The sequence below is a fragment of the Sciurus vulgaris genome (assembly GCF_902686455.1).
Source record: "Sciurus vulgaris genome assembly, chromosome: 3".
Lineage (NCBI taxonomy): Eukaryota > Metazoa > Chordata > Mammalia > Rodentia > Sciuridae > Sciurus > Sciurus vulgaris.
The window spans coordinates 16506192-16522384 of record NC_136463.1 but is presented as its reverse complement, the minus strand read 5'-3'; positions in this window follow the sequence as shown (position 1 = coordinate 16522384).

The following is a 16193-nucleotide window of genomic DNA, read 5'->3' as shown; positions in this document are numbered from 1 at the left end:
ATGCCTGTAATCCCAGCAACTCAGCAAACAGGCAGGAGGACTGCAGGTTCAAGGCCAGCCTCCGCAACTCAGCAAGACCCCATCTCAAAGTAAATAAAAAGGGCTGGGGAATGTAGCTCAGTGGTAAAGTGCCCCTGGGTTTACTCAGACCTGAGTTTAAAAAAAAAAAAAATTTTTTTTTTGAAGGAAGGGGCTGGGGATGTCACTCAGTAGTTCAATCCCCAGTATCAAAAAACAAAAACAGGGCTGGGGATGTAGCTCAGTTGGTAGAGTGCTTGCCTTGCAAGCACAAGGCCCTGGGTTCAATCCCCAGCACCACCAAACCAAACAAAACAAAACAAAAAACAACCCAAAACAAAGAAAGTGACCTCTTTGGAAAGAGAATTTCAGGAGACGAAGGTGTGTGTGGCAGGGATGGGCAGAGACCAGGCCTGACAAGGCTTCCACCCGTGCCAGGAAGACAGCGTGGACGCGCTGAGGAGAACAGGGTCAGAAAGGCGGGGACAGAATGGGACACATCTAACCAGTAGGACAGGTAGGGGTGGTGACAGGCATGAGGGGGCAGGGGGTGAGAGAAACTGAGTGTAGCCTAAGGTTTCTGGCTTTAACCATGAGGCCATGTTGCCGTCATCAGTACGGCCTCGGTCAAGAGCAGGAAGAGATCTGGGGGCTGCCGGGGAGGCGGGGGAGGCTGACTTGAGCCTCCCAGGCATCACTGGAGCTGAGAATAGCGGGAGAGCACTGCAGTGAGGAGTCACCAGCACAAAGGCGGTGCCTGGGGCCGTCGCCTCACTGAGGTTAGAGTTCACAAAATGGGGGAGAGACACCAAAACTTCTGAGGTCGCTTGCAGGGGAAGAGCCCTTCAAGGTTAGAGAGGACATCAGCACCAGGGTGACAGTGGCTGTGGTCGTTATCAGGTGGGGAATGGAACCCAGGGTCTCACACATGCTAGGCGAGGCCCAATTTTCTGTTTTTTTTTTTTTTTTTTTTTTTTTTTTTGCGGTGCTGGGAATCGAACCCAGGGCCTTGTGCTTGCAAGGCAAGCACTCTACCAATTGAGCTATGTCCCCAGCCCAATTTTCTGTTTCTGTATTTTAACTTTTTGGGTAACTATATATTGTATTGGTTTTTGGGGTTTTTTTTTTTGGTTTTTTTTTTGTTTGTTTTTTTTCGCTGGGGATTGAACCCCTGGGTACTTTACCACTGAAATACAGGCCAGCTCCCCCGCTTTTCCACATTTTTTATTGGTGCATTATAGTTGTAACACTGATGGGCTCGTCATTACGTAATCATTCATGCACACACCATGACAATACAATATGGCCAATATCGCTCGTTCCCCAGCACTCCCCCCTCCCTCCCCACCTCCACCGGGGTCCCTTTGCTATACTGATCTCCCTGTGATTTGGAGGAGATCTACCCCCAAGTCTCTTTTCCTTTCTCCTCTAGCTTCCACATATGAGTGAAAACACGGGACCTTTAACCTCTGATTTTTTATTTATTTTGCTTAACATGATGGTCTCTAGTTCCATCCATTTTTCTGCAAATGCCACAATTTCATTCTTCTCTATGGCTGAATATAACTCCATTGTGGGGGCTGGGGCTGTACCTCAGTGTGGCAGAGCGCTTGCCTAGCACACGTGAGGCACTGGGTTCGATCCTTAGCACCACATAAAAAAAAGGTATAAAAATTAAAAATATAAAACTCCATTGTGTATTTATGCCACATTTCCTTCATCCATTCAACTATTGATGGACACCTAGGCTGGTTCCACAGTTTGGCTGTTGTGAATCATGCTGCTCTAAACATGGGTATGCCTGTGTCACTGTAGTAAGAGGACTTCAGTTCTGTAGGGTAATCACGGATCCACAGTGGTTGTACCAATATACAGTCCCTAACACTGTAAAATTGTCCCTTTTTCTCCACAACCTCTCTGGCATTTATCATCATTTGTATCAATGGCTGCCATTTTGACTGAAGTGAGAAAGATCTCAGTGTAGTTTTGTTTTGTTTTGATTTGTTTCCCCTTTTTTGGGGTGCTGGGGATTTGAACCCAGGGCCTTGTGCTTGCAAGGCAAGCACTCTACCAACTGAGCTATATCCCCAGTCCACTCAGTGTAGTTTTGATTTGCAGTTCCCTAATTGTAATGCCGTTGGAAATTTTTTCATGTATTTGTTGGCTGTTGTATTTCTTTTGAGAAGTATCCATTTGGTTCATTTGCCCATTTATTAGTTGGGTTATTTGATTCTTTGGTGTAAGGTTTTTTTGAGCTCTTTATGTATTCTAGCTATTAATCCTCTGTCAGAGGAGTAGCTAGCAAAGGTTTTCTCCTATCTGGGGGTTCCCTTCACATTCCTAATTGTTTCCTTTGCTGTGCAGAAGTTTTTTAGGTTGATGCGGTCCCATTTATGAACTCTTGGCTTTATTTCCTGAGCCTTCAGGGCCTTATTGACAAAGTCGTTGCCTGTGCCCAAAAGCCGGAGTGCTGACCCTACATTTTCTTCTAGGAATTGTGTAGTTTCTAGTCTAATTCTTAGACCAGATCCATTTGGGGTTGTTTTTTGTAAAGGGTGAAAGGGTCTAGTTTCATTCTTCTACATATGGATAACCAGTTTTCCCAGCACCATTTGTTAAAAAGCTGTCTTTTCTCCAATGTGTTTTGGTGTTCTTGTCGAGGAACCTTGTAGATGTGTGTGCCTCTGTACCTTCTGTCCTGCACCGTTGGTCTGTGTTTGTGTTCATGCCTGCACCATGCAGTTTCTGTCACTGCAGCTCTGTAGGACAGTTTGAAGTGAGCTACTGTGATGCCTCCAGCACTGCTTTTTTGCCCAGTACCTTTGTTTTTTGTTTTTTGGTTTTTGGTACCAGGGATTGAACCCAGGGGCACTTAACTGAGCCACATCCCCAGCTATTTTTACTTTTTATTTTGAGTCAGGGTCTTGCTGAGTTGCTTAGGGCCTCACTAAGTTATTGAGGTTGGCTTTGAACTCTCAATCCTCCTTCCTCAGCCTCCCAAGCCACTGGGATTACAGGTGTGCGCCATTGCACCTGCCCAGCCCTTTTTTTGAGACAGGTTCTCACTAAGTTGCTGAGGGCTTCACTAAACTGCCAAGGTTGGCCTTGAACTTGGGATCCTCCTGCCTTGGCCACTTGAGTTACTGGGATTACAGTTAGTGCCACTGTAGTGGACTTATATTGCCATTTACAAAATTTTTTTTTCAGTTGTAGATGGACACAATACCTTTATCTTATTCATTCGGTTTCTTCTTTTTTTTTTTTGGAATCGTAAAAAAACAAGAATAACTTTACTTATATCTGTCAAAATAGACTTTAAAGATAGAAACAGTAAAAAGAGACAAAGTCATTACATATTGATCAAGGAATACATCAAGGACTCTTCAACAAAACGATATAACGATTATAAATGTATATGCACCTAAGAACATAGCACTCAATTTTATAAAACAAACATTATTGGACCTGAATTACTTATTCATTTCTATGTGGTGCTGAGGATCGAACCCAGCGCCTCACATGTGTGAGGCAAGTGCTCCATCACTGAGCCACAACCCCAGCCCCTTGCCATTTTTTTTAATTTAAAAACACCTGTTACGAGAAAATTAAAATGGGTAGGTCCCAGTGTTACCAGAATCGAATGTCCAGGCTGCCTGCCACAGGTACCAACAGTAGGGAGACTAGCGTGACTGGAAGGAGTCAGGCTTCTTCAAAGCCAGCCCTGAGGAAGACAGGGGCAGCTCCCCACAGCCTCCTCTTCACATCTTCCCCAGCCCGGGGCTCAGAGGGTTCTCCTGGGGAGGGGACAAGGTGGAGAGGCTGCAGGGCAGGCAGGGTGTTGTGGGCCAGGGCTGGGTCTTCTCTAGACATCACAGTGCATTTCTACCTCTTGAGGTTAGACTGAGGAAGGGTGTTTCAGAGCCCTCCTGGGTTCTGTGAATCTAAACAAAGTTTTGGCAGCTAACCTCTAATAGGGTTTCTCTTCAGCCAAAGGCTCAGAGGTGGGTGGAGGGGTCAAAGGGAAGGGGAATGGGAACGAAGAGCAATTTGACGCCCCTGTTATGCCAACGGGTTAGATGCTGCGGAGAAGCCAAGCACCCTGAGGACTGGGCAGAGATGCAGAGCCCATGGCCGGGGCCTGTGGCCAGTCCCCCTTTCCTAAGGACTGCTTCCTCTCCCCTAGCCTCCAACCCCTGAGGGAACAGGGTTGGCTCCTGGTGGCCATTTTCTGCCTGAGGCCCACTTTCTGGCCACAGAAGAGTAGCCAAACGTGAGCACATAACCTCAGCCAATCAGCTCCTTCCCAGGACCTTGAACTGAGAGCGCATCCCTGTCCTGGATATCGGATCTGTACAGTGTGAGCCTGGAAGCTGCCAGCTGTCATGAGGACTGAAGAAAGGGCAGCCTTTTGAGATCAAGGTGAGAGCAGAGGCAAAAATAAGTGCAGACAAAAGCCCCAAAGTGAGGGGCTGGGGAGATAGCTCAGTTGGTAAAGTGCTTGCCCTATAAGCATAGGGCCCTTAGTTCGACCCAAAAGCCCCAAAGTGGGATAATCTCAGCATTCAAGGCTAAAGCATGGCCGGTAGGGTGATAGAAAAAAACGGCAGAGGAGGCTGGAGAGAGGGACAGGGCTGGACCGACAGGGCTGGACCTCCAAGGCCGGGCAGAGTCGGCTGCTTTCTCACTACAATGAGAGGCGGCTGAAGGGTGGCGAGAAGGGGCGTGGCCACATCTGACATTTACCAGGCTTGCAGAGTGGGGTGAGGGCAGAGCCGCGCGGAGTCCGCAGGATGTGGGCCGCCAAGGGTGGGCCAGCCTTCAGTGAGGGCAGGAGGGTGAGGGGCTGGAGGGGAAAGGGGCGTCGAGGATCAGAGGCGGTGATGGTGCTGTGATTCCTGGGATGGGGAAGGAAGGACATGGAATCTTCTATTCCGACACATTGAGATGCCCTAGGCACATCCACGTGGAAATGCCTGGAATGAGGTGGAACACATCAGTCTGGAGTTGGGAGACAGGTCAAGGCTGGACACTAAGCTGGAAATGTGACTGACATCAGCATATGACTGGTATTTAAAGCCACAGGCTTAGATGACTACAGGCAAGTGAGGGAGGAGAGTGTGAGCTGGAAGCCTAGTGAAAGCAGCACCCCAGGATGGAGGAGGGTCCTTTAGATTTGGCAATGGATATCCCTCCTGGTGACCCTGAGCAGTCCCAAGGAGGAATGATCTGGAACTTAAATGGGGATGGCCAAAGAGTAGCTGCATGGTCACCAGTGCCTGGCTTTATCCTTGGCTGGAATCTAGATGGATAAATAGCTTTGGCGCCCAGTGTGGTGGCGCACACACATAATCCCAGGGGCTAAAGAGGCTGAGGCCATAGGATCCCAAGTTCAAAGCTGGTCTCAGCAATTTAGCAAGGCCCTAAACAACTTAGCAAGACCTTTTCTCAAAATAAAAAAATAGAAATAAATTAAAAAGGGCTGGTGATACGACTCAATTGTTAAATGCCCCTGGATTCAGTAGCTATGGGGTTGTAGAATTGGGTATGGAGCTCAGTGGTAGAGCTCTTGCCTACCATGCATAAGGCCCTGGGTTCATTCCTGGCATGTGCAAAAATTTAAAAAAAATTTAGAGACTTTATATTAGATAATATTATATTGACATTCAAAAAAAATTTTTTTTGGTACTGAGATTGAACTCGGGGGCACTTTATCATTGAGCACATCCCCAGCCCTTTTTAGTTTTTGTTTTGAGACAGGGTCTTTGCTAAGTTGCTGAAACTGGCCTCAAACCTGTGATCCTCCTGCCTCAGCCTCCTGGGTTCCTGGGATTATAGATATGCACCACCATGCCTGGCTTTGACATTCAATTTCTTGTGTAGGATAATGGTCTATGATAAGACAGAATTCTGGTCCTGGGGAGACACATGTTATAGTATTTCTTGTATTACTGAAACAAAAATCTGAATAAACTCTAGGTTTTTATTTTTTGGTTTTGTTTTGTTTTGTTGGAGTTGTTGTACTAGGAATTAAGCCCCAGGTACTCTACCACTGAGCTACATCCCCAGGTCTTTCTATTTTTCTTTAGAGACAGGGTCCTCCTCAGTTGCCCAGGCTGGTCTCCAACTTGCAGTCCTCTTGCCTCAGCCTAAGTAGCTGGTACCACCATGCCTGGCTTCACAGATGTTTTTTAAAAAATAAGTTATATGTCTGTGGATGGGATCCTTCCTGTGAAAGGGGAGAGGTGCAGCTCAATCCCGGAGGCAGCAGGCAGAAGCCCAGAGCGTTGGCCGGCCGTTCTTGAAAGGTGGCTTGCGGGTGGGCGTTCCTGTCTGATGACTTCATTCTCTCCACCCAGTAGGGTCAGAGGCTCTCTGCTGACAGGGGCCAGGAGGACCCTGGGAGGGTCGAGCAGATATGATTGGTGGGGCAAAGGGCCAAGAAAAAAAAACTGGTGGAATTTACTTTTTTTTTTTAAGATCCAAATGAAGATTGCTTATCTGCTTAGGGAAGGAGCCCGAGGAGAGATTTCCTTACACTTCTGGGCCTCAGTTTCTCCATCTGTAACAGGAGGAAATGAACCGGGAGATTTCAGAGGATTCTTCAGAGTCCCGTACAGTATATACTGTACACTGGAGAGCATGTGTTTGGGTTGGGGAAGAACTAAGGATCAGGGGATGAAGCTCAGTGGTAGAGCACTTGCCTAACGTGAGACCCTGGGTTTAATTCCCAGCATGCACAATAAATAAATTAATTAAGTTGAGGACAAATTAAGGATAGCTAGTAAAAACTAGACAATTGCCTACAAAGTTTCTAATTGAGGGTTACGACCAATAAATGCAGAGAGACATTTGAAAGGCAGGCTACTTAAGGTTTCAGGGAACCCCTGGGGGAGCAGAGGTGGCCCAGAGGTCTGGGGGCTCTGGGAAGCCTTGGCGAGGTGCCTGTTGGGTAAGATCCTTTGAGAGTAAATCCTGCTCTCCTGGCTCTCACTGAAGTTTGCATCGCACAGCGTGAAACAGCACATTAATGTGATTAACGCTGAATAAGCCTCCATGTGTGAGCAAATATAGCATGAAGTGGGTTCGGGAATTTAAAAATATCCTTTATTAAAGATACCCCCCAGGGCCGCAGTGACATCTGATGACAAGCCAGAGGCTGCCACTGGAATCTAATATTCCCACAGCCCTTTCCTTAGGCAAAGCAATGCTCTTTCTAGTTCCACTGGGGACATCATCACTGCCCATTTTATAGATGGAGAAACTAAGCTTTGTCAACAACAAGTCTCTAATACCTTCAAGGGCAGGGATCATGTGTGAGTCATCTGTGATCTCATCTGTCAAGGGCAGGGGTTGGGGGAGGCGGGGACAGTGACAGCAGAGCTCCAGGGGAAGGGGGCAGAGAGGCAGGGGAGGAGCACCTGACGGGCGCTCTGTCCTCAACCCGCACACAGGCTGCGCTGAGCTCCTGGCTGGCTGGCTGTCGTACACAGATGGTCTCACTTAGGCTTGATGACAACCCTGGAGGTTGGTGTTATTAGCCCCTAGAGGAAACTGAGGGCAGAGAGGTTAAATAACTTGCCAGAGGTTACACAGCAGAAACGGGATAGGAGTTCCAACTTGTTTGAACTGCAGCTTGTGCCCTTGACCACCTGGCTGCACACTGTCGTCCAGCAGGGCACGAGGTGGACTTTGGGAATTGTTGCAGCCACTTCACTTGAAAGCAGTTAGCACTGCGCTGAGCACAGGTGACAGAGAAATGGATGCCGGTGACTGTGACTGAATGATGGACAGTCTGAGGGAGGGAATGAGGGGAGACTGACTTCCTTGCCTTGTGGGGTCTTTCTCTTCAAATGGAAGATTTCCCCCGTAACCTTTGAATGCTCAATCTAATTAAGGCAAAAAGGCGTCAGAGAATTACTGGGCCTGTCCTTTATTAACTGTCAGGTCCAATCTGTAGGCTGTTTATGTGCCAAGGTCAGAGATCAGCCTTTAGCTGCTCTCCTTTCATTCATCTGGCAAAGAGCGGAACATAAAGTTTATTGATGCAAAACTGATTGGCAGGCAGGGGTAACTAGGTGGCAGGGACGGGGAATATCAGAGAGAGTTCTAAGCCAGGGCCATTCAGCTTGCTCCTTGCTGCGCTGAGTTCCTTGTGCTTCAGGATGCTGAGTCACAGCTTTTGCACTAAAATCCAGAAGAGTTGCAGATGCCAGCTGGCCCTGGGCATTCTCCTGGAGCCCATCAAGATGGGGAGGGTCTCAGCTAAAGAAGGCTAATGAAGGAGGATGACAAGTTCAAGACCAGCTTGGCAACTCAGACCCTATCTCAAAAAAGAAAAAAAAAAAAAAAAAAAAGTGGGGCTCGCTGGATATGATGACCCATGCCTATAATCCCAGTGACTCCAGAGGCTGAAGCAGGAGGATCATAAATTTGAGGCCAGCCTCAGCAATTTAGCTGAGCCCTTAAGAAAATTAGCAAGACTTGTCTCAAAAAATAAAAAGGCTTAGGGATGTAGCTCAATGGTAAAGTGCCTCAGGGTTCAATTTTCAACAGGGGGTGGGGGCAGTGGGGGGAGGGGGATTGAAAAAAAGAAAAAAAGGGCTGAGAATGTAGCTCAGTTCTGGTAGAGCCAGTGACAAACAGGCAGAGACCCTGGGTTCCATCCTCAGTACCAAAAAAAAAAAAAAAAAAAAAGAAAAAAGAAAGTAAAGGACGAAATTATTTTTCATATTTTTTCAGGAAAAAACTTGATTCTGCCTGGTCTTTGAGAAAGCATCTGAGGTCATTTTAAATAGCTTTTTTGTCATGTAACTCAGAAACAGTGGTTTTCACAGCAGATAGCTATCTGAATTTAAGACTCCAAACATATCACAAATGAAAATAGTCCATTTAGAAGCAAAAAATAATAATAAAGCAAACTCCCAATTCACTCAAGGTCTAGTCTGAGCAGGGAATGTCTCCTTTCCAGGTGTATTTCTAGATACGCTCCTGCTCATGTCAGGGCTGGCATCAGGGTGCGCAGAACTCAGCAACGGCAACAGCAAGTCTGCCACCGAGTCTGCAGCATCTAGTCTAGGCTCTACCCTGACAGCCTCTGTGGCTGTGGGTGATTTCTTCACGTTCACTATGGCTGTGTCCTCACCCTGTGAGCTCTGTTAATGAATAGTGCACAACGTGCTGTCCTCAGGCACTGGGCTAGGTAAGTGTAAGGAAGGATCCCGGAGACCCACGCACCAGCCACTAACTACAGTACATCTTAAATGTTATATTCGCAGGAGGAACAAAAGCGTTTTAAGTTTTAGGTGCACATAGAAAGGAAGGAGCTGGGAAGGTTCTCAGTTTATATCAGAGTGGTTTCCAGACCTGCAGCCTCACCTTGGAAGATGTTAGAAATGCAAATATCAGTCCCCACCCACTACCTGCAGAATCAGAAACTCTGGGGGCAGGCCCAGGACACTGAACAAGCCCTTCAGGTGATTCTGATGCAAACTGAAGTTTGAGAATCACTCAGATGTTGACAAACTACCCTACAACACCCAGCCTGGTTTTTCTGGGGGGGCACGTGCACTCGGTGAGGCGGGGGGGGGGGGGGGGGGGGGACTACTGGGGATTGAACCATAAGCTACATCCCCAGCCCTTTTTATTTTTTTATTTTTTATTTTGAAACAGGGTCTCAGTGCAGTGCTGAGGGCCTCGCTGAATTGCTGAGGCTGGCCTTGAATTTGTGATCCTTCTGCATCAGCCCCCTAAGTCGCTGGGATGATGGGCATGTACCACCATGCCTGGTGCAGACTGTCTTTTGTTAAAGTGTCAGGGATTGAACTCAGGGCACTCTGCCGCTGAGCTACATCCTGGCCTTTCTAATTTTTATTTTGAGAAAGGAATTCATTAAATTCTGTAGGCTGGCATCAAATTTCCAATTCTCCTGCCTCCGTCTCAGGGTTGCTGGGATTATAGGCAGAGTCACCACACCCAGTTCAGCACTTGTTTTTTTTTTTTTTTTTTTTTTTTTTTTTTTTTGCGGTGCTGGGGATTGAACCCAGGGCCTTGTGCTTGCAAGGCGAGCACCCTACCAACTGAGCTGTATCCCCAGACCCTCAGCACTTGTTTTTGCAAATGAAGTTTTGTTGGAATGCAGCTATGCTCACACATTTACATATTGTCTGGGCTACTTTCTTTCTAATCAGCAGAGCTGGCAGTTGTGGCAGAGACCATATGGCCTGAATGCCTGAATTTTTTTACCATCTGACCCTTAACATAAAAGACTTGCAGCTCCCTCACAGGGTGGGAGTTGGGAGAAGCTGGCCTCCCCGTGGATCTCTCCTCTGTGACCACGCTGCTAGGGTCTCTGGCAACACCTGTCACTAGCCTGCATAAAGCTACTGTTAGGATTAACCTTGGTCATTCTGCAACTAACTCTGGACTTAGGGGAGAGTCCAGGGAGACCAGGGGACACGCCTCCCAAATCTGGCTGGTTTCCCATGAGACACGAAAGCGTTCCTCGGGGCAGTGGTTCTTGAACCAGGTGGAACCACATTCCACTGAGAAGTGATGCGGGGGGTTCAGGGTTTGGGTCACGTGTGGGACTCTGGTGCCACTGTATGTGTCTACCTCCTCTGTCTGTACAGGAATCAACAAGAAGTCTGTGCTAGGCGGGCAAGCTCAGTGGTAGAGCACTCACACAAGACCCTGGGTTCCATCCCCAGTACGGCCAAACGCAGCAGCGAACCAACTCCAGCGTGCACTTCTGCTCGGGACGACTGCCAGAGAGTGGGGCTGGAAACTGGGTGGGAGCTGTTGAGCAGCTTGTCTTCGTCTCTGGCACCTGACCCCAAATAAGCAAGTGGATAAAAACGTCCAGGTCACAGCCAGTGACGCTGTATCAACGGAGCCTTGGAAATCATGAGAGAATGGCTCAGGAGGAGAGGTGGAACTCACTGTGCATTCCGCTTGCTTGATCTGGCAACAGCACCGGCCCTGGAGCCAGTGTCTTGGGGGAGAAGTCCCCCTCAGCTGCCTCCCACTGTCACTGGGGATCTCTCTGCCTCCGTCTCTTCCTCAGGTGGGCCTCCCTCAGGGTGTGAGGATTAACTGTGATAATGAACATGCTCTCCCTCCAGTGCCTGCCCCTTAAGGTTCAGAAAGCGCTTTGTGTCAGGATCCCTGCCCTGGGGGCTGGGCATTAAACACGGGCTCAGGACCTTGAAACTTGCCACAACGTGCGCTTTCTCGCTATGCTGAGCCCCTGCTGGCACCGAGGTCTGCCCGTGTTCCCAGCTCACAGCGGGCCTCTCTCTGTGTCATGGCAAGTTCAGAAATGTGGCTGCAGCTTTGCTGACAGCAACCAAGTGATCCAGCTTGAACCTGGCAAGTTCTGGCCCCTAGTGTTGTCCCCCCTCTGTCCTTTGCCTGGAGGGCTCTTCTCAGTGCAGGGTTTGCACCTCACTTCATTTAGGTACCTGCTTGGATGCTGCGTTATCAGACAAGCTCTCCCTGACCTCCCTATACAAAGTAACATTCTCACTGCAGCCTCTGGGGTCTAGCACTCTTTCCAGGTACCCTGCTTATGGCTGTCATTGTCCCTGACATGTAATTATGTGTTTATTGCCCCTGGGAGGCCCTTCTCTGTCATGGAAAAGCAGCTACTTGCCAGCTCTCTCATGCATGCAGAGGGAGGACTGACTTGACTCCAACACAGTGAAACGAGCATGCAGCTAGGTTGCTAGGTACTTGGTAGGCAGCATTGCAGGGGAAGGAGAGCAGGAGCAAAGGCCCTGAGGTGGGAGCAGGTGGGTAAGGCTGAAGTGCAGGAGTTGGGGGGAGTAGAAGAGAGACAAATTTCAAGGTTTTTGATCTAAATCCTGAAGAAATGGAACCGATGTTTGCTAAAACGAGTCAGCTGGAGGGAGGATGTTTTTGAGATGCTTTCAGACACCTAAGTGGAAACATCCGCCATGAATCAGAGTGTACACTGAGTGGCTCGCACATGGCCTCTCCACTGCACAGATAAGGGAACTGAGGCTGAAGAAGTTGTGTCCCTAGGCCTCAAGCCTCACACAGAAGGACGGGGATGTGAGCCCAGGCTGCTTCTCCAGGGTTTGTCCCCCAAAGAAGAACTGGTCACTGAAGGAAGAGCTGAAAAAAGACCTGTTCGAAGCTGGAAAAACTCAGGAATCGCCAGGCAGAGTGGCACATACCTGTAATCCCTGTGATTCAGGAGGCTGAGGCAGGAGGATCAAAGTTTGAAGTCAGTCTCAGCAACTTAGCAAGGCCCTAAGCAACTTAATGAGACCCTAACTCAAAAACAAAAGGACTGGGAATGTAGCTCAGTGGTAAAGTGCCCTGGGTTCAATCCTCAAAGGGAAAAAAAAAAAAAAAAAAATCAGGAATCATTTGGATAAGGTAAACTCTGATGTCTTTTCCAAATTCTGTAAAACCAAAATAAAAACCCTTCTGTAGTTGGCCTGAGTTTAGGGCAAGTAAAAGGACGCGCACAGTGCAGGAGTGGCGGGGCTGCGATTCCTCTGGCCTTAGCCAGGTTGCTCGCTGGCCGATGTGTTTCCACATCCATTCAGCTGCCACGTGCCAAGGCAAGAGCATGAAATGTGGAAAATCAGTTTGACATTATGGGTTACACTCCAGGTTTCACATTTTCTAAGATTTGTTTCCCTAGAAAGCATTCACTAAAACTCTACTAATGGAATGAACTTTCAGGGCTTTGATTTTGGTGTGTGAGCTGCAGATAGCAGCATCAGGATTTTAATTACCTGAGAGCCACTGGAAATGCAGAATTTCGGATCCTAGCCTGGACTTACTGAATCAGAGTCTGCATTTCAGGAAGATGCCCGAGGATGTGTAAAGTTTTCTCAGTCTTGGCCTAGAGCAGTGGTCAACACATTTTTTCCACAAAGGCCCACAGAGTCAGTAGTTCAGGCTCTGGGGGCCTTTCATGACTACCTGACTTCCCTTGTAGTGCCAAAGCAGCCGAACAGACTGTGAAGGCATCTGGGACTGGTTCTAATGAAACCAACATTTGAATTTGAAATAATTTTCATGTGTCAAACACTATTCTTTTGATTTTTTTCAACCATTTAAAAATGTAAGTCAGTCTGGAAATGTAGCTCAGTGATAGAGCCCTTGCCTAGCATGAGGCCCTGGGTTCCATCCCTAGTATTTCACACGAACACACACACAAAAACCCTTAGTTCCTGAGATCAGCTGAGCCCAGGGTTTAGGGCCAGTCTGGGCAACACAGGGAGACCCCCATCTTTTTTTTTGGAACAGGAGATTGAACCCAGGGCACTTGACCACCAAGCTAAATCCCCAGCCCTTCTTTTATCTACTTTGAAACAGGGTCTAGGTAAATTGTAGAGGCTGGCCTCAAATTTGAAATCATCCTGCCTCAGGTTCCTGAGTTGCTGGGATTATACGTGTGTGCCCCAGTGACCCCATCTTTTAAAAAAATAAAAATGTAAAAGTCTTCTTAGCCCACAAGCTATACAAAAAACTGGGGCACATTTAGCTCTGGGGCTGGTGCTTGCCGACCTCTGGTCCATATCCCCCCACATTGTTTTACTGGTGCATCATATCTGTACATAATGATGTTGTTACATATTCATACACACAATATATATAACAATATAATTTGATTAATATCACTTCCCAGCACCACCCCCCTTTTTATAAAATAAGGCAAAGAGGTTCTGCCCAAATGACTGACCTCCTACTTAAGGTAGAATAGTCTAGATTTAATTCTGATTTCCCATTATTGGGGATAATGGGCACACTCTAATATCCCACTGATCTGTTTTGGTCTCACTGGAGTCCCCCAGAACTGTGTGGTCTCAACAGCAACCTGCTTTGTGGAGAGGCGAAGATTCACCACCGAGAGCAAGGTTTCAGTGCAGTGTTGGGTGTGTGGCATTAAAAAGTTAGTTGTCTCCTCTCCTTAGTTTTGGACCTGAGACCACAGAGCTACACCCTAGCTCTTTACAGTTTGAGACAGGGTCTCCCAGGCTGGCCTAAAACTTTGGATCCTCCTGCCTCAGCCTCCTGAGTGGCTGGGATCACAGGTGTGTGCCACCATGCCAGCTCTACCTTCCTTTTGTTTTCCCTTTAGTCCTTCCCTGTCTTCTTTGTATAGAAATATTCAAAATCACAGCCTTGCCAGGTGCCGTGGCACATGTCTGCCTATGATCCCACTGACTCAGGAGGCTGAGGCAGGAGGATTGTAAATTCAAAGCCTGCCTCAGCAACTTAGTGAGACCCTGTCTCACAATAAAAAAGTAAAAGAAGGGCTGGGATGTGCCTTAGTGACTGAGCACCCCAGGTTTAATCCCTGCTACCAAAAAACAAACAAAAACACAGCCTTTGTATTTCTTTTTTGGTACCAGGGATTGAATCCAACGGTGCCTAATCACTGAGCCACAGCCCAACCCTTAGTTTTTGAGACTAAGGGTTTTTGAGACTAAGGTCTCACTGAGTTGCTTAGGGCCTTACTACATTGCTGAGGCTGGCTTGGAACATTTGATCCTCCTGCCTCAGCCTCCCAATCCACTGGGATTACAGGCGTTCACCACCATGCCTGGCAGCCTCCATGTTTTTCAGGAACATTTTAGAGTCGCTTTCACCTACATCGCATGATTAATACTCCATTCTTTAATCACATCTACCAGTCACCTACCAGTAACTAGAGTGATCCCTTTCTTTCTTTGTGGGCACAGGGTTCAGGCCCCATTCGCCCATGCCCTGTGTTAGTGTGTAGGGAGAATCATTACTCAGGCCAATATGAAGTGTCAGAAGGACTGAGGTTTTTAAAATATGCTTTGCCCGTTTCCACCAATGCATTGTGTTTGCTATTGTCTCTATCTTTTTTCTTTCTGAGAAAGACCAATCTGGAGAAGTCAACAGCTAAGGGGAGGGAGGATGTTACATAAAAGTGGAGTTTAGGGCTGGGGAGATAGCTCAGTTGGTAGAGTGCTTTCCTTGTAAGCACAAGGCTCTGGGTTCGATCCCCAGGACCAAAAAAAAAAAAAAAAAAAAGCAAAGTTTATTTTTTTCCCCTCTATTTACATTTTATCAGCTGGAAATAAGGAACATGTGTGAAAAAGACAAAGATTAAAAAGAAGTAACATCTGGGGAGGGAGGTGAAAGAGGATATTAGAAAAGCAAGATTGCTCTCCACAAGAATGGGAAGATGTCCCGGCATCAGAGGGCTGAGGAAGGACGCCTGACTTGATAAGTAAGATACACTGTGGCAAAGAGGCTTGCTTAGGGACTTCCGAACCAAGCTGGGTGGTGGCTTTAGACAGAGACGGGAGGATGACTGGCAGAGGACTTTTACAAAGGCTGAGCTCTGAGTTCTTAAAATTGGTAGTGAATCTTCCTGGCAACCAGACACTATTTCATTTTGTTAAGAAATGAGAAATAACACTGATTAAATGCCTACTGTATACTGGGCATGGTTACAAGGTTATTGCCCAATATTATTTCAATTTTAATTAGTACTTACTCAGGGGCTAAGTGGAGTGACTCATACCTATAATTCTGGTGATTTAGGAAGCTGAGGCAAGGAGGTTTGCAAGTTCGAGGCCAGCCTCAGCCAGTAAGTGAGGCCCTAGGCAACCCTGTGAGACCCTGTCTCAAAATCTTAAAAAAAAAAAAAAAAAAGGGCTGGGATGTAGCTCAGTGGTAAAGCGCGTCTCTGGGTTCAATTCCTAGTACCAAAAAACAAACAAACAAAAAACCTACTCAAGGAATTAGTCTGTTGTTGGCCAATTTTCAGATGAGAAAACTGAGATGGGATGGGAGCCCAGTTTGGTTTTTTTTTTTTTTTTGCATCAGGGATGCTTTACCACTGAAAGCAGCATCCTAAGCCCTTTTGTATGTTTTATTTAGAGACAGGGTCTCACTGAATTGCTTAGGGCCTCACTAAATTACTGAGGCTGGCTTTGAATTTGAGATCCTTCTGTCTCAGCCTCCCAAGCTGCTGGGATTATAGGCATGAGACACCACACCTTTCCCTAGAACCAAGTTCTGTCAGAACACAAATGCTCTGTGTTCTACACTGGCTTGCTTAGTATGATTCATAATGGAAATACTGCCTTCACCAAATTCCTTATTCCTTTAAACCTTTGGCTGGGGGTGTAGGCCCTAGGTCTAATCCCCAGCAAAAC